Source organism: Aphelocoma coerulescens, unplaced genomic scaffold (genome assembly GCF_041296385.1).
Source record: "Aphelocoma coerulescens isolate FSJ_1873_10779 unplaced genomic scaffold, UR_Acoe_1.0 HiC_scaffold_63, whole genome shotgun sequence".
NCBI classification, from domain to species: domain Eukaryota; kingdom Metazoa; phylum Chordata; class Aves; order Passeriformes; family Corvidae; genus Aphelocoma; species Aphelocoma coerulescens.
The window spans coordinates 2,224,045-2,236,543 of record NW_027183981.1 but is presented as its reverse complement, the minus strand read 5'-3'; positions in this window follow the sequence as shown (position 1 = coordinate 2,236,543).

Here is a 12,499-nt window from a genome sequence, read left to right as displayed (position 1 = left end):
TTCTGGCGTCCTGAGTAATTGGGCATTTTCCGATGACATGGGACGCTGATTCATATTCGGCGCCGCAGTGTCTGCAGGATCGAACACAGACATCGTGTCTACCCCTTGCTAAGAATTCCCGAGTGGGGTAGACCTTCGCTCTTAATTGCAGCGCCGTTATGAGTTTTCTGTGAGGGATGCTGCGGTAATGCATCAACCAGTCATTACTGATCTTATCATTCTCAAAATTTTCGATCCCATGGCCCTGGGCAACCAGATGTTTCCATTTATTGAATTCCACCTTCCGCCAGTCACAGGGCCTAGGAAGGCGAAGCTTGGAACGTGGTGCCTCCCACTCAGACAAGGCTTCACTCCCCTCGCTAGCGACTTCCATCAATGGGATGGGGTCCCAAATTTGGGGGACGGACTCTCGTACACCCCCAGCTTTAACCCATAATTTCTCATGTATCAATTCTAGATGTTCACCCTTCAAAAAAGAAACCAAGGTCCCATCCGAAGATTGAGCTAATCTGTGCAATCTTCGCGCTTGAATACTAGGTATAAGCGCCGCCAATTTGATAAACCCCAGCCCTCCGTCTTTAAATCTCGAATACAGGATGGCATCACATGTACAAGTTGGGAGATGAAGCCGCTCCTTGACCGATTTTTTTTATCATCAAGTCAAGGGATTCGAGGAGCCCAGTTTTTACATTGGTATGGTCAGCCAGATATATCAGTCTAGGGATGGTATATGTCCTATCGGCTTTCTGAAGAGGTTTAAGTGGTGCGCTACCAATCCGATGAAGCCATTCTTCAAGTTTCGTAGGAAGGCCAGGATCAGCGAAACCGGTCCAAGGGTCAATCTGTGTGCCAAGATATTTCTCTGAGCTTCCCGGGTTGATCATGTTGAGGGGAGTCCCTCCAACTTGCCAAGCAGGACAGTCACTGATGGTATACGCGTCCTTGGTCGGCTTGATGTAAAAGCCGTGGCATTTCTCTTCTTGAGTTCGGAGACCAGTAAGCTCACAAAAGGTCTCCAAAATTTTGATGTTATAACACATGCCTTCCCATGAGTCGCTCAGAAGCACCAGATCATCTGCGAAGGCCATGGCCGTAATCTTAAATCCACCAAGATGGAATCCACACCCTTCCGTTTCCAGTTTACATAGGAGAGGATCCAGCGCCAGGTTGAATAACAAAAGTGACATTGGGTTGCCCTGTTTAACACCGGAGCAGGTGTTAATGGGGTCTGTTTTCCCATTCTTGGCGACGATGTACGTCTTAATATTCCTGTACATCTCACCAATTAGATGGATTATATGGGAATCAACTCCCCTCTTAACCAAACCAGCTATAATATGCTGCTGGCAAACGGTATCAAATGCCTTGGCAATATCCACAAATACCACCCCCAAACTTCTATGTTCCTGTTTTGCCTTCTTAACCAAAAGCTGTAACAGCTTAAGGTTCTCAGAACAGCCTGATGCGCTGATAAAACCCCGTTGTCTGGGGTTAATGGGACATGCACGGGCCAGTCTCGCATTCGCGATCCTGGAGAACAACCTAAACACCACTGAAGCAATGGTGATAGGCCTCCAGTTGTTGATATCACCAGGTTTCTCCTCATTGGATGACTTGGGTATCAAAACTGTCAGGCAGTCCCGCAGCGCGTCCGGTAAAGTTCCGGTGGCAAGCCAGAGGTTGAAGATCTCTGTCAACTGGGAGAACTTAGGGTCTATTTTAATAAGATGACCCAGAGCAATCCCATCTGGCCCAGGAGCGGAGGTTTTACACATCTCATTCAAGTTCTTACCAGTCTCTCTCTGAAATCAGGTCTCGAAACATGGTGTTATCCGCCTCCCTATATACTGGGAAGGATTCAAGACCACTAAAACAGACAGATGTTTCCCATCTCTCTTTAAATGTGCACTGTGGATAACACCAGATGGTATTTGGCACTGCAGGGCTTCCGTGTTATCCAAAATAACCCGTGCCAACCTCCCTCTATGTATCTGAAACAACCTCTGATATCTCAGATATTTTCCTCGCTTAACGGCCCTTTTCTGCATCCGTTTAGTTGTCACCCCGGATGCTTTTTGGCCTCGAGGCCCCCGGGGCCTTCGCGGCTTAGACACTTTATGGTTAAGCCTATCCTGGCTATCCCGAAACTTCTCATACACTTCGTTCACCACTGATTGCGGATCTTGCCCCTGCATTATTTTCTCAAAGGCCTCCTGACACACGGTGAACTCGCCTGCCGATAGCTTCAGCTTGATGATATCATGATAGTGGAGCACCAAGCGTCCCTCACTTTGCCCCTTAGCAGATTGGGGAGGTTCTTCTCTGCCTACAGCCCCGCCTTCTCTAAATCGAACTTTCTTTGAGGGACCTTTTCCTAGAAGGCGTCTTTTGTCACTAATCTGCTTTGGCGTCTTAGATGGCAAGTGCTCCGCTATTAGCTGATTGATGTTCCTGCTACCAGCAAACTTAACCACCAATTGATTCAGGAGAGCCTCTTCCTCCTCGGTCCATACCTTCTTATGGGCCCCCCGCAAAGATGTTTCTTTGGGGTGAGAGGCAGCTATCCGTTCCACATTACACACAAGAGGATGTTGTAACCTCTTGTGCTGTCCCAGTCCAATCTTTGTAGCAAAACCTCTAGAGCACACCTCACAGACCCAGCTACCCGTAGGGGCCACAAATCCTTCACCTTTGCACCGAGGGACATGACAGGAGATACTGTGGTATTTCAGATTTTGTTTACCACACTTAGAGCACCTAAACCAGATCTTATTACAGCCATGGGACGTCTTTAGATGGTCTGTTAACCCCAGCGTATTAGTAAACCGGGTCAGACACCTTGGACATGATGGATTTTTGTCCGGGACAGACATAACAGGAGTTCCTGTAATTGTTCCGCCCCCTCTGATCCCGGAGGAGTCCCAGGTGTCATTGGCTCCTCTATTTCTCTTGTTTCACACCCATTTATTTCTTCCTGAACCAGCCCAAAGGGCAAGATTTCATAAGGTTCAGGAAATACAGCCAGACAATCTGCGGTGTTACCCAGATGGCTCCCAACTTCAAGAGCAACTTTGGAGTTTATAAACTCCAAAGGTACAAGATTGATTCTTTCCTCCTCTAACACCACAGATAGTGGTGGAATTCTGGCCTCTCTAACCCACAGATCTAAAGGGTCAGTTTGGGTGGCCGTAGACACGTACCGCAAAGCCACAGATTGTACCATTGTCAAGACCGAGATGGCGTTTGGTCAAATCTAAAAGAGGGTTGTCAGAGTCTGCAGGTGGAACCCTCGACCAACCTGCAGACTGTGTCCAACTAATGCCCGTGGACAAGGCTTTGGGCAACAGCAAATAGCTGCGCCAATAAATTTGTTTCTGCGATTTGTGAATCTACCACTGGGTGGCGAGTCCAGCAATAGGGAGGGGAGATATTACCCCCTCACTCACACTGGGGCAGAGGTCGACTTAGTTACCCTTACGGGTATCCGGCGGGACCACGAGGAGGTGCGACCTCTGCAGCTATGCCCAGTTAGTAACTATGGCTATTTAATAAACATATAAAATGGTATGTTTCTTTTCTGGGTTAAGTAAAGGTGGCCCGTCCACCTGGTCGAATCCAAATTTGTAGCCCAAATATGGGCAAGACGCGTTATGACGGGTGAACCCCTCCCACCCAAAACCAATTCCACTGTCCAGCTCGAACCACTCAGGGAAGGGGCCTTTATTGTAAAGGTACAAACAATCTGGCTTTGCTTGCGAACATATGTACGATATCTACAGAAGAGAAGAGTGCTCTGGATGCCAGGGCCCGGGCTAGTCTCCCTAGCCTCGTTTTAGAGAGTCCCAAGGCCTGTAGCAATTCAGAGTTCCTCTCATACCATTTCCCCCGCGCTCCTAAGGGGAAACCAGTGAACTCTACAGATGTTACATTAGTGAGGTCACAAATCTGTGGAAGAAGGATACTTTTTTGCCTTCTCCACAGCGGCCCCTTTCAGTGAAGAATTGCTGTGCTCGTATCTCACTGTTACGTCCACTACAAGTGCCTTAGCATCCTTCACAAAGATTAAATCAGGCTTAAATAACTCATTTTCTTCATCTCTCAAATGCGGCTCCTGGAAAACCGTCCAATTCTCCCTCTTAGCTTCTCGGCTAAGGGTTTCGCAGATGAAATTATGCCTTTTAATTCTGGCGTCCTGAGTAATTGGGCATTTTCCGATGACATGGGACGCTGATTCATATTCGGCGCCGCAGTGTCTGCAGGATCGAACACAGACATCGTGTCTACCCCTTGCTAAGAATTCCCGAGTGGGGTAGACCTTCGCTCTTAATTGCAGCGCCGTTATGAGTTTTCTGTGAGGCATGCTGCGGTAATGCATCAACCAGTCATTACTGATCTTATCATTCTCAAAATTTTCGATCCCATGGCCCTGGGCAACCAGATGTTTCCATTTATTGAATTCCACCTTCCGCCAGTCACAGGGCCTAGGAAGGCGAAGCTTGGAACGTGGTGCCTCCCACTCAGACAAGGCTTCACTCCCCTCGCTAGCGACTTCCATCAATGGGATGGGGTCCCAAATTTGGGGGACGGACTCTCGTACACCCCCAGCTTTAACCCATAATTTCTCATGTATCAATTCTAGATGTTCACCCTTCAAAAAAGAAACCAAGGTCCCATCCGAAGATTGAGCTAATCTGTGCAATCTTCGCGCTTGAATACTAGGTATAAGCGCCGCCAATTTGATAAACCCCAGCCCTCCGTCTTTAAATCTCGAATACAGGATGGCATCACATGTACAAGTTGGGAGATGAAGCCGCTCCTTGACCGATTTTTTTTATCATCAAGTCAAGGGATTCGAGGAGCCCAGTTTTTACATTGGTATGGTCAGCCAGATATATCAGTCTAGGGATGGTATATGTCCTATCGGCTTTCTGAAGAGGTTTAAGTGGTGCGCTACCAATCCGATGAAGCCATTCTTCAAGTTTCGTAGGAAGGCCAGGATCAGCGAAACCGGTCCAAGGGTCAATCTGTGTGCCAAGATATTTCTCTGAGCTTCCCGGGTTGATCATGTTGAGGGGAGTCCCTCCAACTTGCCAAGCAGGACAGTCACTGATGGTATACGCGTCCTTGGTCGGCTTGATGTAAAAGCCGTGGCATTTCTCTTCTTGAGTTCGGAGACCAGTAAGCTCACAAAAGGTCTCCAAAATTTTGATGTTATAACACATGCCTTCCCATGAGTCGCTCAGAAGCACCAGATCATCTGCGAAGGCCATGGCCGTAATCTTAAATCCACCAAGATGGAATCCACACCCTTCCGTTTCCAGTTTACATAGGAGAGGATCCAGCGCCAGGTTGAATAACAAAAGTGACATTGGGTTGCCCTGTTTAACACCGGAGCAGGTGTTAATGGGGTCTGTTTTCCCATTCTTGGCGACGATGTACGTCTTAATATTCCTGTACATCTCACCAATTAGATGGATTATATGGGAATCAACTCCCCTCTTAACCAAACCAGCTATAATATGCTGCTGGCAAACGGTATCAAATGCCTTGGCAATATCCACAAATACCACCCCCAAACTTCTATGTTCCTGTTTTGCCTTCTTAACCAAAAGCTGTAACAGCTTAAGGTTCTCAGAACAGCCTGATGCGCTGATAAAACCCCGTTGTCTGGGGTTAATGGGACATGCACGGGCCAGTCTCGCATTCGCGATCCTGGAGAACAACCTAAACACCACTGAAGCAATGGTGATAGGCCTCCAGTTGTTGATATCACCAGGTTTCTCCTCATTGGATGACTTGGGTATCAAAACTGTCAGGCAGTCCCGCAGCGCGTCCGGTAAAGTTCCGGTGGCAAGCCAGAGGTTGAAGATCTCTGTCAACTGGGAGAACTTAGGGTCTATTTTAATAAGATGACCCAGAGCAATCCCATCTGGCCCAGGAGCGGAGGTTTTACACATCTCATTCAAGTTCTTACCAGTCTCTCTCTGAAATCAGGTCTCGAAACATGGTGTTATCCGCCTCCCTATATACTGGGAAGGATTCAAGACCACTAAAACAGACAGATGTTTCCCATCTCTCTTTAAATGTGCACTGTGGATAACACCAGATGGTATTTGGCACTGCAGGGCTTCCGTGTTATCCAAAATAACCCGTGCCAACCTCCCTCTATGTATCTGAAACAACCTCTGATATCTCAGATATTTTCCTCGCTTAACGGCCCTTTTCTGCATCCGTTTAGTTGTCACCCCGGATGCTTTTTGGCCTCGAGGCCCCCGGGGCCTTCGCGGCTTAGACACTTTATGGTTAAGCCTATCCTGGCTATCCCGAAACTTCTCATACACTTCGTTCACCACTGATTGCGGATCTTGCCCCTGCATTATTTTCTCAAAGGCCTCCTGACACACGGTGAACTCGCCTGCCGATAGCTTCAGCTTGATGATATCATGATAGTGGAGCACCAAGCGTCCCTCACTTTGCCCCTTAGCAGATTGGGGAGGTTCTTCTCTGCCTACAGCCCCGCCTTCTCTAAATCGAACTTTCTTTGAGGGACCTTTTCCTAGAAGGCGTCTTTTGTCACTAATCTGCTTTGGCGTCTTAGATGGCAAGTGCTCCGCTATTAGCTGATTGATGTTCCTGCTACCAGCAAACTTAACCACCAATTGATTCAGGAGAGCCTCTTCCTCCTCGGTCCATACCTTCTTATGGGCCCCCCGCAAAGATGTTTCTTTGGGGTGAGAGGCAGCTATCCGTTCCACATTACACACAAGAGGATGTTGTAACCTCTTGTGCTGTCCCAGTCCAATCTTTGTAGCAAAACCTCTAGAGCACACCTCACAGACCCAGCTACCCGTAGGGGCCACAAATCCTTCACCTTTGCACCGAGGGACATGACAGGAGATACTGTGGTATTTCAGATTTTGTTTACCACACTTAGAGCACCTAAACCAGATCTTATTACAGCCATGGGACGTCTTTAGATGGTCTGTTAACCCCAGCGTATTAGTAAACCGGGTCAGACACCTTGGACATGATGGATTTTTGTCCGGGACAGACATAACAGGAGTTCCTGTAATTGTTCCGCCCCCTCTGATCCCGGAGGAGTCCCAGGTGTCATTGGCTCCTCTATTTCTCTTGTTTCACACCCATTTATTTCTTCCTGAACCAGCCCAAAGGGCAAGATTTCATAAGGTTCAGGAAATACAGCCAGACAATCTGCGGTGTTACCCAGATGGCTCCCAACTTCAAGAGCAACTTTGGAGTTTATAAACTCCAAAGGTACAAGATTGATTCTTTCCTCCTCTAACACCACAGATAGTGGTGGAATTCTGGCCTCTCTAACCCACAGATCTAAAGGGTCAGTTTGGGTGGCCGTAGACACGTACCGCAAAGCCACAGATTGTACCATTGTCAAGACCGAGATGGCGTTTGGTCAAATCTAAAAGAGGGTTGTCAGAGTCTGCAGGTGGAACCCTCGACCAACCTGCAGACTGTGTCCAACTAATGCCCGTGGACAAGGCTTTGGGCAACAGCAAATAGCTGCGCCAATAAATTTGTTTCTGCGATTTGTGAATCTACCACTGGGTGGCGAGTCCAGCAATAGGGAGGGGAGATATTACCCCCTCACTCACACTGGGGCAGAGGTCGACTTAGTTACCCTTACGGGTATCCGGCGGGACCACGAGGAGGTGCGACCTCTGCAGCTATGCCCAGTTAGTAACTATGGCTATTTAATAAACATATAAAATGGTATGTTTCTTTTCTGGGTTAAGTAAAGGTGGCCCGTCCACCTGGTCGAATCCAAATTTGTAGCCCAAATATGGGCAAGACGCGTTATGACGGGTGAACCCCTCCCACCCAAAACCAATTCCACTGTCCAGCTCGAACCACTCAGGGAAGGGGCCTTTATTGTAAAGGTACAAACAATCTGGCTTTGCTTGCGAACATATGTACGATATCTACAGAAGAGAAGAGTGCTCTGGATGCCAGGGCCCGGGCTAGTCTCCCTAGCCTCGTTTTAGAGAGTCCCAAGGCCTGTAGCAATTCAGAGTTCCTCTCATACCATTTCCCCCGCGCTCCTAAGGGGAAACCAGTGAACTCTACAGATGTTACATTAGTGAGGTCACAAATCTGTGGAAGAAGGATACTTTTTTGCCTTCTCCACAGCGGCCCCTTTCAGTGAAGAATTGCTGTGCTCGTATCTCACTGTTACGTCCACTACAAGTGCCTTAGCATCCTTCACAAAGATTAAATCAGGCTTAAATAACTCATTTTCTTCATCTCTCAAATGCGGCTCCTGGAAAACCGTCCAATTCTCCCTCTTAGCTTCTCGGCTAAGGGTTTCGCAGATGAAATTATGCCTTTTAATTCTGGCGTCCTGAGTAATTGGGCATTTTCCGATGACATGGGACGCTGATTCATATTCGGCGCCGCAGTGTCTGCAGGATCGAACACAGACATCGTGTCTACCCCTTGCTAAGAATTCCCGAGTGGGGTAGACCTTCGCTCTTAATTGCAGCGCCGTTATGAGTTTTCTGTGAGGGATGCTGCGGTAATGCATCAACCAGTCATTACTGATCTTATCATTCTCAAAATTTTCGATCCCATGGCCCTGGGCAACCAGATGTTTCCATTTATTGAATTCCACCTTCCGCCAGTCACAGGGCCTAGGAAGGCGAAGCTTGGAACGTGGTGCCTCCCACTCAGACAAGGCTTCACTCCCCTCGCTAGCGACTTCCATCAATGGGATGGGGTCCCAAATTTGGGGGACGGACTCTCGTACACCCCCAGCTTTAACCCATAATTTCTCATGTATCAATTCTAGATGTTCACCCTTCAAAAAAGAAACCAAGGTCCCATCCGAAGATTGAGCTAATCTGTGCAATCTTCGCGCTTGAATACTAGGTATAAGCGCCGCCAATTTGATAAACCCCAGCCCTCCGTCTTTAAATCTCGAATACAGGATGGCATCACATGTACAAGTTGGGAGATGAAGCCGCTCCTTGACCGATTTTTTTTATCATCAAGTCAAGGGATTTGAGGAGCCCAGTTTTTACATTGGTATGGTCAGCCAGATATATCAGTCTAGGGATGGTATATGTCCTATCGGCTTTCTGAAGAGGTTTAAGTGGTGCGCTACCAATCCGATGAAGCCATTCTTCAAGTTTCGTAGGAAGGCCAGGATCAGCGAAACCGGTCCAAGGGTCAATCTGTGTGCCAAGATATTTCTCTGAGCTTCCCGGGTTGATCATGTTGAGGGGAGTCCCTCCAACTTGCCAAGCAGGACAGTCACTGATGGTATACGCGTCCTTGGTCGGCTTGATGTAAAAGCCGTGGCATTTCTCTTCTTGAGTTCGGAGACCAGTAAGCTCACAAAAGGTCTCCAAAATTTTGATGTTATAACACATGCCTTCCCATGAGTCGCTCAGAAGCACCAGATCATCTGCGAAGGCCATGGCCGTAATCTTAAATCCACCAAGATGGAATCCACACCCTTCCGTTTCCAGTTTACATAGGAGAGGATCCAGCGCCAGGTTGAATAACAAAAGTGACATTGGGTTGCCCTGTTTAACACCGGAGCAGGTGTTAATGGGGTCTGTTTTCCCATTCTTGGCGACGATGTACGTCTTAATATTCCTGTACATCTCACCAATTAGATGGATTATATGGGAATCAACTCCCCTCTTAACCAAACCAGCTATAATATGCTGCTGGCAAACGGTATCAAATGCCTTGGCAATATCCACAAATACCACCCCCAAACTTCTATGTTCCTGTTTTGCCTTCTTAACCAAAAGCTGTAACAGCTTAAGGTTCTCAGAACAGCCTGATGCGCTGATAAAACCCCGTTGTCTGGGGTTAATGGGACATGCACGGGCCAGTCTCGCATTCGCGATCCTGGAGAACAACCTAAACACCACTGAAGCAATGGTGATAGGCCTCCAGTTGTTGATATCACCAGGTTTCTCCTCATTGGATGACTTGGGTATCAAAACTGTCAGGCAGTCCCGCAGCGCGTCCGGTAAAGTTCCGGTGGCAAGCCAGAGGTTGAAGATCTCTGTCAACTGGGAGAACTTAGGGTCTATTTTAATAAGATGACCCAGAGCAATCCCATCTGGCCCAGGAGCGGAGGTTTTACACATCTCATTCAAGTTCTTACCAGTCTCTCTCTGAAATCAGGTCTCGAAACATGGTGTTATCCGCCTCCCTATATACTGGGAAGGATTCAAGACCACTAAAACAGACAGATGTTTCCCATCTCTCTTTAAATGTGCACTGTGGATAACACCAGATGGTATTTGGCACTGCAGGGCTTCCGTGTTATCCAAAATAACCCGTGCCAACCTCCCTCTATGTATCTGAAACAACCTCTGATATCTCAGATATTTTCCTCGCTTAACGGCCCTTTTCTGCATCCGTTTAGTTGTCACCCCGGATGCTTTTTGGCCTCGAGGCCCCCGGGGCCTTCGCGGCTTAGACACTTTATGGTTAAGCCTATCCTGGCTATCCCGAAACTTCTCATACACTTCGTTCACCACTGATTGCGGATCTTGCCCCTGCATTATTTTCTCAAAGGCCTCCTGACACACGGTGAACTCGCCGGCCGATAGCTTCAGCTTGATGATATCATGATAGTGGAGCACCAAGCGTCCCTCACTTTGCCCCTTAGCAGATTGGGGAGGTTCTTCTCTGCCTACAGCCCCGCCTTCTCTAAATCGAACTTTCTTTGAGGGACCTTTTCCTAGAAGGCGTCTTTTGTCACTAATCTGCTTTGGCGTCTTAGATGACAAGTGCTCCGCTATTAGCTGATTGATGTTCCTGCTACCAGCAAACTTAACCACCAATTGATTCAGGAGAGCCTCTTCCTCCTCGGTCCATACCTTCTTATGGGCCCCCCGCAAAGATGTTTCTTTGGGGTGAGAGGCAGCTATCCGTTCCACATTACACACAAGAGGATGTTGTAACCTCTTGTGCTGTCCCAGTCCAATCTTTGTAGCAAAACCTCTAGAGCACACCTCACAGACCCAGCTACCCGTAGGGGCCACAAATCCTTCACCTTTGCACCGAGGGACATGACAGGAGATACTGTGGTATTTCAGATTTTGTTTACCACACTTAGAGCACCTAAACCAGATCTTATTACAGCCATGGGACGTCTTTAGATGGTCTGTTAACCCCAGCGTATTAGTAAACCGGGTCAGACACCTTGGACATGATGGATTTTTGTCCGGGACAGACATAACAGGAGTTCCTGTAATTGTTCCGCCCCCTCTGATCCCGGAGGAGTCCCAGGTGTCATTGGCTCCTCTATTTCTCTTGTTTCACACCCATTTATTTCTTCCTGAACCAGCCCAAAGGGCAAGATTTCATAAGGTTCAGGAAATACAGCCAGACAATCTGCGGTGTTACCCAGATGGCTCCCAACTTCAAGAGCAACTTTGGAGTTTATAAACTCCAAAGGTACAAGATTGATTCTTTCCTCCTCTAACACCACAGATAGTGGTGGAATTCTGGCCTCTCTAACCCACAGATCTAAAGGGTCAGTTTGGGTGGCCGTAGACACGTACCGCAAAGCCACAGATTGTACCATTGTCAAGACCGAGATGGCGTTTGGTCAAATCTAAAAGAGGGTTGTCAGAGTCTGCAGGTGGAACCCTCGACCAACCTGCAGACTGTGTCCAACTAATGCCCGTGGACAAGGCTTTGGGCAACAGCAAATAGCTGCGCCAATAAATTTGTTTCTGCGATTTGTGAATCTACCACTGGGTGGCGAGTCCAGCAATAGGGAGGGGAGATATTACCCCCTCACTCACACTGGGGCAGAGGTCGACTTAGTTACCCTTACGGGTATCCGGCGGGACCACGAGGAGGTGCGACCTCTGCAGCTATGCCCAGTTAGTAACTATGGCTATTTAATAAACATATAAAATGGTATGTTTCTTTTCTGGGTTAAGTAAAGGTGGCCCGTCCACCTGGTCGAATCCAAATTTGTAGCCCAAATATGGGCAAGACGCGTTATGACGGGTGAACCCCTCCCACCCAAAACCAATTCCACTGTCCAGCTCGAACCACTCAGGGAAGGGGCCTTTATTGTAAAGGTACAAACAATCTGGCTTTGCTTGCGAACATATGTACGATATCTACAGAAGAGAAGAGTGCTCTGGATGCCAGGGCCCGGGCTAGTCTCCCTAGCCTCGTTTTAGAGAGTCCCAAGGCCTGTAGCAATTCAGAGTTCCTCTCATACCATTTCCCCCGCGCTCCTAAGGGGAAACCAGTGAACTCTACAGATGTTACATTAGTGAGGTCACAAATCTGTGGAAGAAGGATACTTTTTTGCCTTCTCCACAGCGGCCCCTTTCAGTGAAGAATTGCTGTGCTCGTATCTCACTGTTACGTCCACTACAAGTGCCTTAGCATCCTTCACAAAGATTAAATCAGGCTTAAATAACTCATTTTCTTCATCTCTCAAATGCGGCTCCTGGAAAACCGTCCAATTCTCCCT